This window comes from Vigna unguiculata, chromosome 4 (genome assembly GCF_037176805.1).
Source record: "Vigna unguiculata cultivar grain cowpea cultivar isolate G323 ecotype 2 chromosome 4, ASM3717680v1, whole genome shotgun sequence".
Classification (NCBI taxonomy): Eukaryota; Viridiplantae; Streptophyta; class Magnoliopsida; order Fabales; family Fabaceae; genus Vigna; species Vigna unguiculata.
In genome coordinates, this window is record NC_140795.1 from 13812339 (window position 1) to 13825938 (window position 13600).

Here is a 13600-nt window from a genome sequence, read left to right on the forward strand (position 1 = left end):
CTAATTTACTTTTTTACTATTTCAATTTAATTTACTTTTTTATCTATATTTATTTTCCAGCGACATGACTTTAAAGAACTATTTTAGTCTTTATTTATCTGATTTATTTTTAAATTGATTTTCAGTACAAATAGAAATATATTTCAACTGTATCATTTAATATCCAATGAATTATTAATTTAGTTCTTAAATACATTATTAGTTTCTCAAATTTAAAATCTTCATATCAATCTTTATAACGTCAATTATGTCTAAAGTTGAAATTTTTTTGTTAATTAACTAATTCCATGATATACAACTCTAAAAATTATTTTAAACAATAGTTGATTTTTAAAATAAATAAATAAATACTTCTTTTAATGTGTGTTCTTAAACACATTTTAACCATCACCAAAACTAAATTCTAACATATTTTTAATATATTTATTATTAAAAAATAACTTATATTTAAAGTATTAATTCAAAAATTTTACTATTTTTCTCATTTTATTTATTTACACTTCCATATAAAAAAATTGTCATATAGTAATTTTATCTTTGAAAAAATTGTTAATAAAAAAATTATATTTATAATTTTTATATTAAATTACTATATAAATATTTTTATTGTTGAATATTCGTCATATTTTATTTTGTAATAAATAAAATGATATTATTTAATGAAAAGCTAGTATTATATATACATAAAAATTGGTAAAATGTTTTAAATGATTATATTTGTAACCAAATAAATTAAAAGAATGATTTCATTTCAAAAGTTTAAAATATATATTTTTAATAAAAAAAATTCCACTTCCTAATATTATAAACTTAGTTTTATATTCTTTAAATTCACTTTTTACTATTTTCAACTTGAAAACGTAGAGTTTAAGAATTTTTCAAGACCAAACTAAAAGGTAAAAACTAACGAAGTAATTGTTTCAAAATACATAATTAATGTGTTTATATTGTCATTAGATGGGTATAAAAATATATAAGAGACACACATTGATTAGACAAGTCTAGCAACACACATTACACAAAGATAGCCAAAAACATTATATGAGTCTAGCAATATACTGATGAGTGCATATTTTTGCCCTCATTCAGTGTTTAATTATGGGTATTTAATTGAATTTGTGTGTTTAAAAATTGATTTAATTGGGATTTCCTATAATTGGGTTTATTGAGCATGAGATACAAAAACATGTTAAAAATAGTTTTTTAGTTGCACAAATGTTCTTTGGATATTTTGAGGTGTGTTAGTGCAGCTGCAACTAAGTTGAGCTCATGGAGGGCTGGAAATAAATTGATTAAAGCTTCATGACACCTTAAAGACAAATTCAAGAATAAGAAATTATCAAAAGCACAAAAATTCAAGTCAAGCATTGCATGAAGACGGCAAGAAAAACTTGAAAAAGCATCGAAGTTTGGCTAAACCAAGAAGAGAGGAACAAAAGAATTGGACCTTGCGATTTTCTTTATCTTAATGATAGAAGATAATTTGGGAAAAATATATCTTTAGATATTTTATTTGATATTTTTAAATAATTATCTTATTTAGTTATATCATAAAATATTAAAAGATATTAACTACCAAATCTTTTTAAATATGACAAGATCTTCTGGAATCATTTTAGATCCACAACAAACAAATATATCTTGAAAATATTGGATTATTTAAAAGATAATTTGAGGAGATTGCAAAGGGTTGATTTGGAAAATTAATACAAATATTAATTGGTGATAATTTATCATATATCTTTAAGTAATTAATTTATTTAATTATATTAGATATTGATATTTCAACCAACTATATCTGTCAAATACTCTATATCTCTCCAAATATTTTTAAATATTTATATTTATCTTTATTTTAAAAGATATTTGAGAGATTTTAGCAACAGAAAAGCCCAGTCCAATTCCTATATAAAGAGACCAAGGGAGAAATAGAAAACAAGCTCGACACTTCGGAATTTAGGAACCCTTAAGGGAGGCCTAATTTCTTTCTTCTATCTATTCTTCTCTCTTTATTTTGCATTCATGGAGTTTTAAATTTCTTGGGTTGATTCCATTGTAATTTCATTATGGATTCTGAGGTTAGAATGAAATAATTTCTTTGTTCTTTCTATTATTGTTGAGGTTTAATTTCATCTATGTCTTTTAGCTTTGAATCACGTAAAAAGTAATGATTTTAAATCTACACGCATGTTAATCATATGAGTTAAAGGGTTTTTAAATTCAATTGAGACTTTACTTTGACTTTATTTAGAAACTTTCATGTGATTGAGTGAGTTTTTACCAATAATTGAGACTTTACTTTAGTTAAAGGTATTTACTCTAACTACAATTAATTGAGACTTTACTTTGTAGTTAGAGTAAATACCTTTAACTAAAGTAAAGTCTCAATTATTGGTAAAAACTCATTCAATCACATGAAAGTTTCTAAAATAAAATCAAAGTAAAGTCTCAATTGAATTTAAAAACCTTTTAAGTCATATGATTAACATGTGTGTAGATTTAAAATCATTACTTTTTACGTGATTCAAAGATAAAAGACATAGATGAAATTAAACATCAACAATAATAAAAAGAACAAAGAAATTATTTCATTCTAACCTCAGAATCCATAATGAAATTATAATGGAATTAACCCAAGAAATTTAAAACTTCATGAATGCAAAATAAAGAGAGAAGAATAGAGAGAAGAAAGAAATTAGGCCCCCCCTAAGGGTTCCTAAATTCCGAAGTGTCGAGCTTGTTTTCTACTTCTCTCTTGGTCTCTTTATATAGGAATTGAATTGGGCTTTATTGGATTGGGCTTTTCTGTTGCTAAAATCTCTCAAATATCTTTTAAAATAAAGATAAATATAAATATTTAAAAATATTTGGAGAGATATAGAGTATTTGACAAATATAGTTGGTTGATAATATCAATATCTAATATAATTAAATAAATTAATTACTTATAAATTATCACCAATTAATATTTGTACTAATTTTCCAAATCAACCCTTTGCAATCTCCTCAAATTATCTTCTAAATAATCCAATATCTTCAAGATATATTTGTTTGTTGTGGATCTAAAAAGATTCCAGAAGATCTTGTCATATTTAAAAAGATTTGGTAGTTAATATCTTTTAATATTTTATGATATAATTAAATAAGATAATTATTTAAAAATATCAAATAAAATATCTAAAGATATATTTTTCCTAAATTATCTTCTATCATAAAGATAAAGAAAACCGCAAGGTCCAATTTTTTTGTTCCTCTCTTCTTGGTTTAGCCAAACTTCGATGAATTTATGTGTTTGTTATTTTGATTATTGTTGTGATTTTTGTTTATCTATGTCCTTTGCTTCTTAATCGAATAGAAAATAATGATTTTAAATCTACATGCATGCTAATCATATGAGTGAAAAGGTTTTTAAATTAAATTGAGACTTTACTTTGATTTTATTTAGAAACTTTCATTTGATTAAATAAGTTTTTGCCAATAATTGAGACTTTACTTTGATTAGAGGTAATTACTTTAACTAAAATTAGTGAAGACTTTACTTTGATTAATTAAATTTTCTATTTGGTGAAGAAACAAAGGAATAGACATGATTAAGCATAGTAAAATTAATTGAGACTGTACTTTGATTGAATTTACTATGGACAATATAACAATTCTCACTTTTAATTGAGACTGTACTTTGATTAAAAGTGAGAATGCCAACAAATGAATTGAGTCTTTACATTGATTGATTTGTAAATCAACAACAATAATTAATTTAACAATAATCTCTAGATAATCAATGAAGAATCTTATTTAGAAAAAGCAGTGGAATTGACCTATTTACTATTACCGTGTTTACAATCTTCCGTGTCATTTTCTTTGCATATCAAAACCCCCTATTTTTATAGTTGCTAGTTTTAATTGCATTTTTAAGAATAAAATATTTGAGATCAATTCTGTATTCGTTGTGAGACGACTCAGGGTTATCTTAACCCTAACTATTTTGTTCAGTACTAACTTGGCAATACTGAAGTTGCTAAAGTTAAGTAGTGGTAATTTGATCGCGTCAACGACAGCGTTATCAAATTTGGCGTCGTTGCCGGAGAACACGGCTAGAATTTTTATCATTTTAGTTCTTATTTTTATTTTTATTCTTTTGATTTACTTTTTTATTTTTATTTTCATTATTATTTTTTTTGTTTATCACTAACATTTTCTTTTCTCAATTTTTGTTCTAACATTTTTTTTATTTTCTTTAGTTATTTTATTTAGTTATTTTTTTAAGCATAGTTTTTGTTTGAGGAATTTTGTTGGGAAATTTGTAAAACTAGTTGGGAAAAACTTTGGCTAAGGAAAGATAAGGTACTTAAGTTGTCCATTGAGACGCACCTATCTTTCCTGGAAGTCTACTCAACAAGCTTTCAACTTATTTCTTTTCAGAAAACCTCTTTCAAAAATGCAAAATAATTTTTCATACGAAAGTAATCAACATTGTAGTTTTCAAATGGATTACAATTGTTATCCACAGCAACCATGTGATTTTCAGCAACAAATTGTCACACCTACTTCTGCACCTGATATAAGTGGGTTAACTTTACGACAATTTAATGATCTATATCCTAGATCATCTTTTTTGGGATATGAGCAACAACCATATTCTGAGTGTCCACCTCAGCAACCATATGTTCCAAATAGTTTTCAGCAACAATATGTACCACCACAACAAATTGAAGCAACCAATGGACCATCCTACAGGGAAGTTATGATATTAATGGGTGATGTTATAGAGAAATTAGAGTCAATGGATGAAAGGTTGCGAGTTGATCAAAGATGCATAAATATTGAGCAAGAGTGGTACGAAAATAAGCAAATAATGTCTGATATGTTGAGGGATGCAAGTAAGAACAACTTCATAGAATTACTTGTAACTGTTAATACCACCCCTCAACCCCATCAGATATTTCCTGAAAATCCAGATTTTAATGCACTTCGTCATGAAATCAAAGATGTGCTTCTGAAGTTGGCCATCAGAGCTGAACAAATGTCTGAAGATTTGAGTCAGCTAATGAATGATGCAGTGAGAAAGGTCACTTTGGAAGATATGATGAAAATGATGACTGAAATGATGAAGATGAATCAAATAGATCAGAAAGAGATGATGAATGCCGCCACACAAAGCTTGCAGAATCAGTCTGAAAAACCAATAGCGGAATCACATCATATTGATATATCTACTGATGGATATAATGATTTTCATAGTAATATGTCTGCTGATGGACATATTAAGGATGTTATTGAAGTTGATATAGAAATTGAAGATTCTCACACTAACATATCTACTGATGGATATGTTGATAATGCTCAATGTGAATATAAAGTTTTATCTGTTGATGATATTTTTGAAGAGCAAAGTTGTGAGGACAATGCAATAGAGGAACCAAGTGCAGTTGAAGAGCCAACGATATTTAAAGATGCAGCTGAAACATCTATTATTGCAACTGACTTGGTTAATGATGAAGCAGTAGATTCAACTACTTCAAGTGCAGATTTTTGCTCACAAGATGAGATTACAAGGATTACTGATGATCCCGTTAACTATCCGAATGCACTTGATGATGCTCAAGTTCAGCTGAAGCCACACACTCCACACATCAAGTTTGTTGATGTGAATGATGCAAATAAGTTTTCAGTGGTTATCTTTGTTGACATGGCTGCAGAAAGAGAAGAAAGGTTGCTACAACAGGTAAAAAGCTTAGATTCAAATTCTTTTGAAATCATTGTTGATAGAAAAGTTAATTTGCATGCATGTTTGGTTTTTTTTTTCTGTTTTTTTAATTTTAAAAATATTAAAAAAATTTCAAAAATATGTGTTATTGTTTTCTTTAATAAAATTGTAGAAGCTGACTTGTACTTTATAAAATTAAAGAAAATAAATTTTGACATATGGCCAGATTGAGCCAGAAGTCACAAATTTTTTCGTTTCCTCCCTAAAATAAGTCCACTAAGGACATTTTTTTTTGAAATAAGTGTGGGGGAGACAAACTGTAGGTAAATTTTTCTATTTTCTGTTTTTCAATTTTTTTGTTTTTGTTTTCATTTAAAAAGAAAAAAAAATTTGTGATTTCTTTTTGAGAAAATTGTGAAAGTATTAACTTTTTACTAAGTGAAACTTTTAAACAATATCTCTCATAAGAAATCCACAAAAATATTTACCCGCTTTCAATAAAACATATTGACATTGGATTTTGGGATTTGATTCAGTAATTGGGATGATCATAATTCTGGAAAAATAAAAGTCATGTTGATATGAATTGATTGTTTCTGTGATTTGCTAATTGAGTTGATTTGAGAATTTCTTGATTAAATCTTTTGTGAAAGAATTTGACCTTGTGAGTCTTGAGCCTTAATGTAAAGGATGAACTACCATATGTCATTCCTATTTTTTCTTGAGTGACTTGCTCATGTTTGTTTATACTCAAATTTTTAGCTTGACTCTTTTGTTTGCATCTTAGGTGAATATGCATGATTTGATATGACTGAGGCATTTCTTGTTTTTAGCTACTTGGCCAAATAAGCCCACCTTGATATTAATCCATTGGTAGCTCCTTTGAGCTTTTAAATCTCTTTTTCTTGTTTTAAGCCTATTGCATAACCTTGAAAAGAAAAAGACCATATTCTACTTTAGGAAGAAAGAAGGAGCTAATGGATTGTGTTCAGGAATGGTTGAGGAATAAAGTGTGTGGGTGAGTACCTCACCCACAAATTAATAAAAATGGCAAAAGGAAAAATTGTTGATGAAAAAGTGTTGAAATAATTGCTTTCTAAAAGAAAAAGAGAGAGCAACAAGCAATAAATGAAAAAGAGTTGTTTTTGAACTTATGCTCCATTATTCTTTCTATATTTTAATTTCAAAAACCCAAAAATCCTAAAATTTTTCCTACCTTTGCCTTGGCCCCATTATAACTTATGAAAAGTCCTCATGATCTTTGAATGCATATTTTTCTAAAAGTTTGTGAATATTAGAGTCTTGTTAAGTATTATGAGAGTTTGCTTACATGAGTATTTTGAGTGAAAACACAAGCCAAAACACTTGAGAGAATTTTGGTGAGAAAATACACATTTAACTTGAGTGTTTTCTTTCATAATTGATTGTCTTGTGAATTCAAAAGATTAACTCATGTGTGAAAAATAGAACATTTTCGTTTGTATATACATAATAATTTGATTTCTAGAAGATTGATTTGTCTCCAATGATGTTCATTCCTTTGATCCAGTGTTGATGTGAAATAAAATACCTCAGAACAAGTTTTGAAATTACTCAATTTTGCCTAGGAGTGCAAAAGGATAAGTGTGTGGGTATGATGAGTGCGTATTTTTGCCCTCATTCAGTGTTTAATTCTGGGTATTTAATTGAATTTGTGTGTTTAAAGATTGATTTAATTGGGATTTCCTATAATTGGGTTTATTGAACATGAGATACAAAAACATGTTAAAAATAGCTTTTTAGTTGCATAAATGTTCTTTGGATATTTTGAGGTGTGTTAGTGCAGCTGCAACTAAGTTGAGCTCATGGAGGGCTGGAAATAAATTGATTAAAGCTTCATGACACCTTAAAGATAAATTCAAGAATAAGAAATTATCAAAAGCACAAAAATTCAAGTCAAGCATTGCATGAAGACGGTAAGAAAAACTTGAAAAAGCATCGAAGTTTGGCTAAACCAAGAAGAGAGGAACAAAAAAATTGGACCTTGCGATTTTCTTTATCTTAATGATAGAAGATAATTTGGGAAAAATATATCTTTAGATATTTTATTTGATATTTTTAAATAATTATCTTATTTAATAATATCATAAAATATTAAAAGATATTAACTACCAAATCTTTTTAAATATGACAAGATCTTCTGGAATCTTTTTAGATCCACAACAAACAAATATATCTTGAAGATATTGGATTATTTAAAAGATAATTTGAGGAGATTGCAAAGGGTTGATTTGGAAAATTAATACAAATATTAATTGGTGATAATTTATCATATATCTTTAAGTAATTAATTTATTTAATTATATTAGATATTGATATTTCAACCAACTATATCTGTCAAATACTCTATATCTCTCTAAATATTTTTAAATATTTATATTTATCTTTATTTTAAAAGATATTTGAGAGATTTTAGCAACAGAAAAACCTAGTCCAATTCCTATATAAAGAGACCAAGGGAGAAGTAGAAAACAAGCTCGACACTTCGGAATTTAGGAACCCTTAAGGGGGGCCTAATTTCTTTCTTCTCTCTATTCTTCTCTCTTTATTTTGCATTCATGGAGTTTTAAATTTCTTGGGTTGATTCCATTGTAATTTCATTATGGATTCTGAGGTTAGAATGAAATAATTTCTTTGTTCTTTTTATTATTGTTGAGGTTTAATTTCATCTATGTCTTTTAGCTTTGAATCACGTAAAAAGTAATGATTTTAAATCTACATGCATGCTAATCATATGAGTTAAAGGGTTTTTAAATTCAATTGAGACTTTACTTTGATTTTATTTAGAAACTTTCATGTGATTGAATTTGTTTTTACCAATAATTGAGACTTTACTTTAGTTAAAGGTATTTACTCTAACTACACTTAATTGAGACTTTACTTTGATTAATAAGCTTTTTATTTGGTGAGGACATAAAAGAATAGACATGATTAGGCATAGTAAATTTGATTGAGACTGTACTTTGGTTGAATTTACTGTGGATAATCTAAAAGTTCTCACTTTTAATTGAGACTGTACTTTGGTTAAAAGTGAGAACGCCAACAAATTAATTGAGACTTTACATTGATTAATTTGTAAATCTACAACAATAATTAATTAAGCAATAATCTTTAGATAACCGATGATGAATCTATTTTGAAAAAGCAATGGAATCAATCTATTTTCTTTGCTATTTTTTTATTTCTTTTTATCTTTTAAATTTTATTTCTATCTTTGTTTATCTTAATCCCCTATATTTTTTATTTTATTTGACTAACTCATTTGTATAGTTTTATAAGAACTAATTTGTTAAAAATCAATTCCGTGTTCGTTGGGAGACGACTTTGGGTTACTTTACCCTTTCTATTTTGTTGACTATTATCTTAGCAATACTGACGTTGCTATAGTTTAGTAGTATTAATTTGATCGCATGAGCGACAGCGTTATCATATACACATTAGACAAGTGTGTTCATATATTGATTAGATGAGTCTAATAATACTTATTAGACTAGTTTGTTAATGTAATGATTAGATAAATCTAGTGTTGGTGATATAGTGTGTTTGTGTGTGTGTGTGTGTGTGTGTGTGCGTGTATATATATATATATATATATATATATATATATATATATATATATATATATATATATATATATATATATATATATATATATATATATATATATATATTGCAAAAAGCGTTTCGTGTTTTGGAGTGGTTAAAATGCTAGAACAAATGATGCAGTTGTGCTTTCCTTTTTTTGTGTAACAATGCAAAGTCCACGCAGTGCAATTTTTATCTCCAAAACTTTTCTTAGCTTTTTCTACAAGGTGCATCCCTCTTCTGCAAGGCAAGGTGGACGTTGGGCAGGTGCACTTTTGTTTCTACGTGGGACCACCATCCCTCCTCTATTTATAAATTGGGATTTATGCTTCATCCCAAAAATACACTTACACATCCTTATTTCTTCTTTCTCATTCTTTTTTCTCTCTTATATTTCTTTTTCTCATTCTCTTTACTCTCTTATATTTCTTTTATAATATCTTGGGTATATTTATTCTATTTAAGAGAGAATCTTGCTAGTTTGTTAGATCCTCAAGAAATTTGAGAAGTTCCTGTTGTACCTTGTGAGGTTTGTACGACATATCGCTTGCCAAGGTTACACTTGTACCTATAAAGGAAGAAACAAGTGACCTTTGGGCACTAGAACGAGTGACCCTTCTTGTACTCATGGTGATTGAATGAATTTATGAACTCGAATAAAAGGATAAAAGAAGAGGACTAGCACAAGTGTACCTCCAGGTAAGCGAGGTGAGTCTCACGGACTTCTTAAGTACCAAGACTAATCCTTGCCAAGGTTGCACTTGTAAAAGTACTCAAAGCTCACACAAATATTCAAGTAATAAGTAGATAGAATCACATGAGACAAAGATCACAAACAAGCAAGAAAATAAACACAAAGATTAACCAAAAGATGAACAATAAAACAGGCCCCTAATTGGCAAAATTTTAGACTTTGGTCTCACAAATTGAGCCACTATGCAATGGGAAAACATGAATATAAACTATGCGGCCTAAAGGTAAGGTGAGAAAGTACTTAGGACTTTCAACACACTCACCACTAAAACGATGCACTATGGAAGATTGAAAAGGTTCTACTTAGGAAATGAGATTGAACACCTTGTGATTTCCCAAGACACCTAAGTAGGCCAAAATTACAATGAACAACTTGTAAAGAAACTTTGGTGCACTAATTTGGTACTCAAAATGAACCCACCCAATACCACTTAAAGTGTCAAATTTTGATTCCAAAAGAAGCAATTTTCACAAACAAAGGGAGCTTCACAAAGGTACCAAATATGGTGTCGAAAAGATAGAAAAAGAAGAACAAAAGAAAGCTAAACAAGAAGCAGTTAAATGTCCAAAAGGTGTTGCCAATGTGCTGCCAAAATGCACAATTTGAGAGCCAAAAGCTTGGCTTGTAGCCTCCTCTTTAATGCACAAAGTTCACCACCAAATAAGGCACTTGTAAAGCACCTTGAAACCACCAAATTGAAGTGTAAAAGAGCAACAAAATAGTCACAGTTGGAGGCAAAACAGCCACACAAACCTGCACCAAAAACAACAACGCAAAACTATGCCAATCTAAAATGTTAGCACTCACGCTCACTAGGAAATATTGCTCAAAACTCACACAATATTTGGAAGCAAAAGGAGGAAGCACTCAAGAATCAAGTAAACTAATGTCTACCTTAAACTCTACCTCCTAAAATGCTACCTCTAGAATAGAAATCATTCATAGAGTTTAATCCCCACAATACCATAAAAAGCATAAGGCCAACAAACTTGAATTAAGCCAAGAAAGAAAGCAAGAAAAGCTAATTAAGGAAGCAAAACCAAATGGAAGTAAAATGAAACATGACTGAAAGGAGAGCCAAAAAATGACAAGCAAGAAATTAAGGCAAGAAACAAAGGCTAGCACAATCAAAATAAACCTAGAATAGCACTAGAATTGAAGAAGAAAGCTGAAAAATAGAGAAGTAAAAGTGCTCATAAAACAGCCATTGTACGCATTACAAATTTGTGCCAAATTAAGGGAATAAAATCCACATCTATTGAAGGCAAACTCAAAGCAATATGGAGTGCACAATTAAGCAATCAATTATAACAACTAATAACACTTAAAACATAGCAAAACACACACAAAACAGCACTGAAAATGGTTTTTCTCGAAACTGGTAGTCCAAAAAACGTTGATTGATGCCTCAACTTCAGAGATTTTTCATATTTTTTGTACTCAACATTTTTGAGTGAATAGTTTTTTGTTATTTTCGTCTAACTCTGAGCTTGAAGAGGCAAAAATCAGAAAAAAATTTGATTGAACCATGTGTTCAGGATAAATAACAAACAGTAGGTGTACGTGCAGTGAAAACTAAAAAACAGACTTGAGCATAGTTGCTCACGGAAATGTGAAGATGTTCTATGAAATTCAAGATGAATGAACTTGATTATGATCTAGAATCAAGCATGAATCATAGAATAACATCTAAGACACTCAAAAGCATAATCCAATCGGTGAAATGAAAAAAAAACAGTGAGACCTTTGCCTTACACATCCACAAGCATCACTTGAAGTTCATAGCTCAAATGTGTGATATAGGACTTGGTTCTCATAAAGCAAGTGCAGAATTTAACAATGTGAACAAAAATGAAGATGAAACAAAGTGCTTAAACATGACTCAAGACAAAACTGATACGATCATTGTATATAAGGACCGTATTATGAAAGTATAAAATACGTATAGTGGTTGCTATTTCTGTTAGGAAGTTAGTTAAAAGTTGTTAGTAACTAATAAATAGGAAGAATGCATTCTGTTATGAGGCATTCATTCATTCTTTTCAGGAAACAAATTTCCTTCTGTATCCTCTATACTCTTGCATGTGAATGAGATTCGGATTCTATTCTCACATTAGAATCCCTATTGTTCGTTATCAATCTTCGAATACCCTGTATTCCTAGTTGGTTTCATCAATTGGTATCAGAGTCAGGTTTCGATCCTGAGACCTGTGGGTTATCAACATAAGGAACTGAAAATTAAAAGATGCACCGATTAAAATGAAGAAAAACAACAAGGAATCAAAGAACAAGTGTTGGAAACAAAAAAAAAATGGAACCTAAAAATTCATATTCACCATTGAAGCAAGGAGTAATACAATTTGAATCAACAAGATTCATGTAGCCTCAATGAAAATCGGTAGAAATGAAGGAAACTTGAAGAAACAAAAAAAAAGATGAATAAGACGAAGGTATGACTCAGTCTGGGTCATTGTAGACAGACTGATGAAATGTGCACACTTTCTACCAATCAATCAGAAGATGTCCATGGACAAACTGGCAGAGTTGTACGTTAGAGAGGTGGTCAAGTTGCATGGAGTGCTAGTGAGTATTGTATCAGACCGTGATCCAAATTTCACATCGAGGTTTTGGCAGTCACTACAGGTAGCCTTGAGTACTCAATTGAGAATGAGCTCAGCTTATCACCCTTAAATTAATGGTCAGTCCGAGAGAACCATACATTCATTGAAGGACTTGTTAAGGACATGTGTGTTGGACCACTTGGGTACTTTGAGTGATATGCTACGATTGTTGAGTTCACATACAACAACAATTATCACTCCACCATTGGGATGACACCATACGAGGCTTTGTATGGTAGGAGATGCAGGACACAATTGTGTTGGCAACTGGATGGGGAGTCATTGGTGCTTGGGTCAGAATTTTTTACAGTAGACCACTTAGAAAGTGAAGGTGATACTAGATTAGATGCAAGCAACTCAAAGCAGGCAGGAGTCCTATGCAGATAAGAGGAGGATGCTGGCTTGAGTTTGAGGCAGGTGACCATGTATTCCTCAGGGTTGTACCAGATTACGAGGAGGATTGGACCAGCAGCGCACGAGATTGCTTTGCCACCTCACTTGGCAAATCTGCACAATGTCTTCCATGTATCATAATTGAGGAAGTACATTGCAGATCCTACCCATGTGCTGGAGGAGGATGATGTACAGGTGTGCGAAGATCTCACAATTGGAGTTGGACCAGTGAGAATCTTAGATTCTCAAGTCAAGCAACTCAGGGGGAAGGAGATTCGAACTGTGAAGGTCCTTTGGGATGAAGCAACCTAGGATATGACGTGGGAAATGGAAGACCTCATGAGGATGTCATATCCACACCTATTTCCTGGTAAGTCAATTTTCGAGGACAAAAATTTTATAAGGTGGGGGAATGTAAGAACCACGAAATGAATGTAAGAACCGCGGAATTTATTCTTATTTCCTTATTTTTTATTATTATTTAAATACCTTCATTCTCAC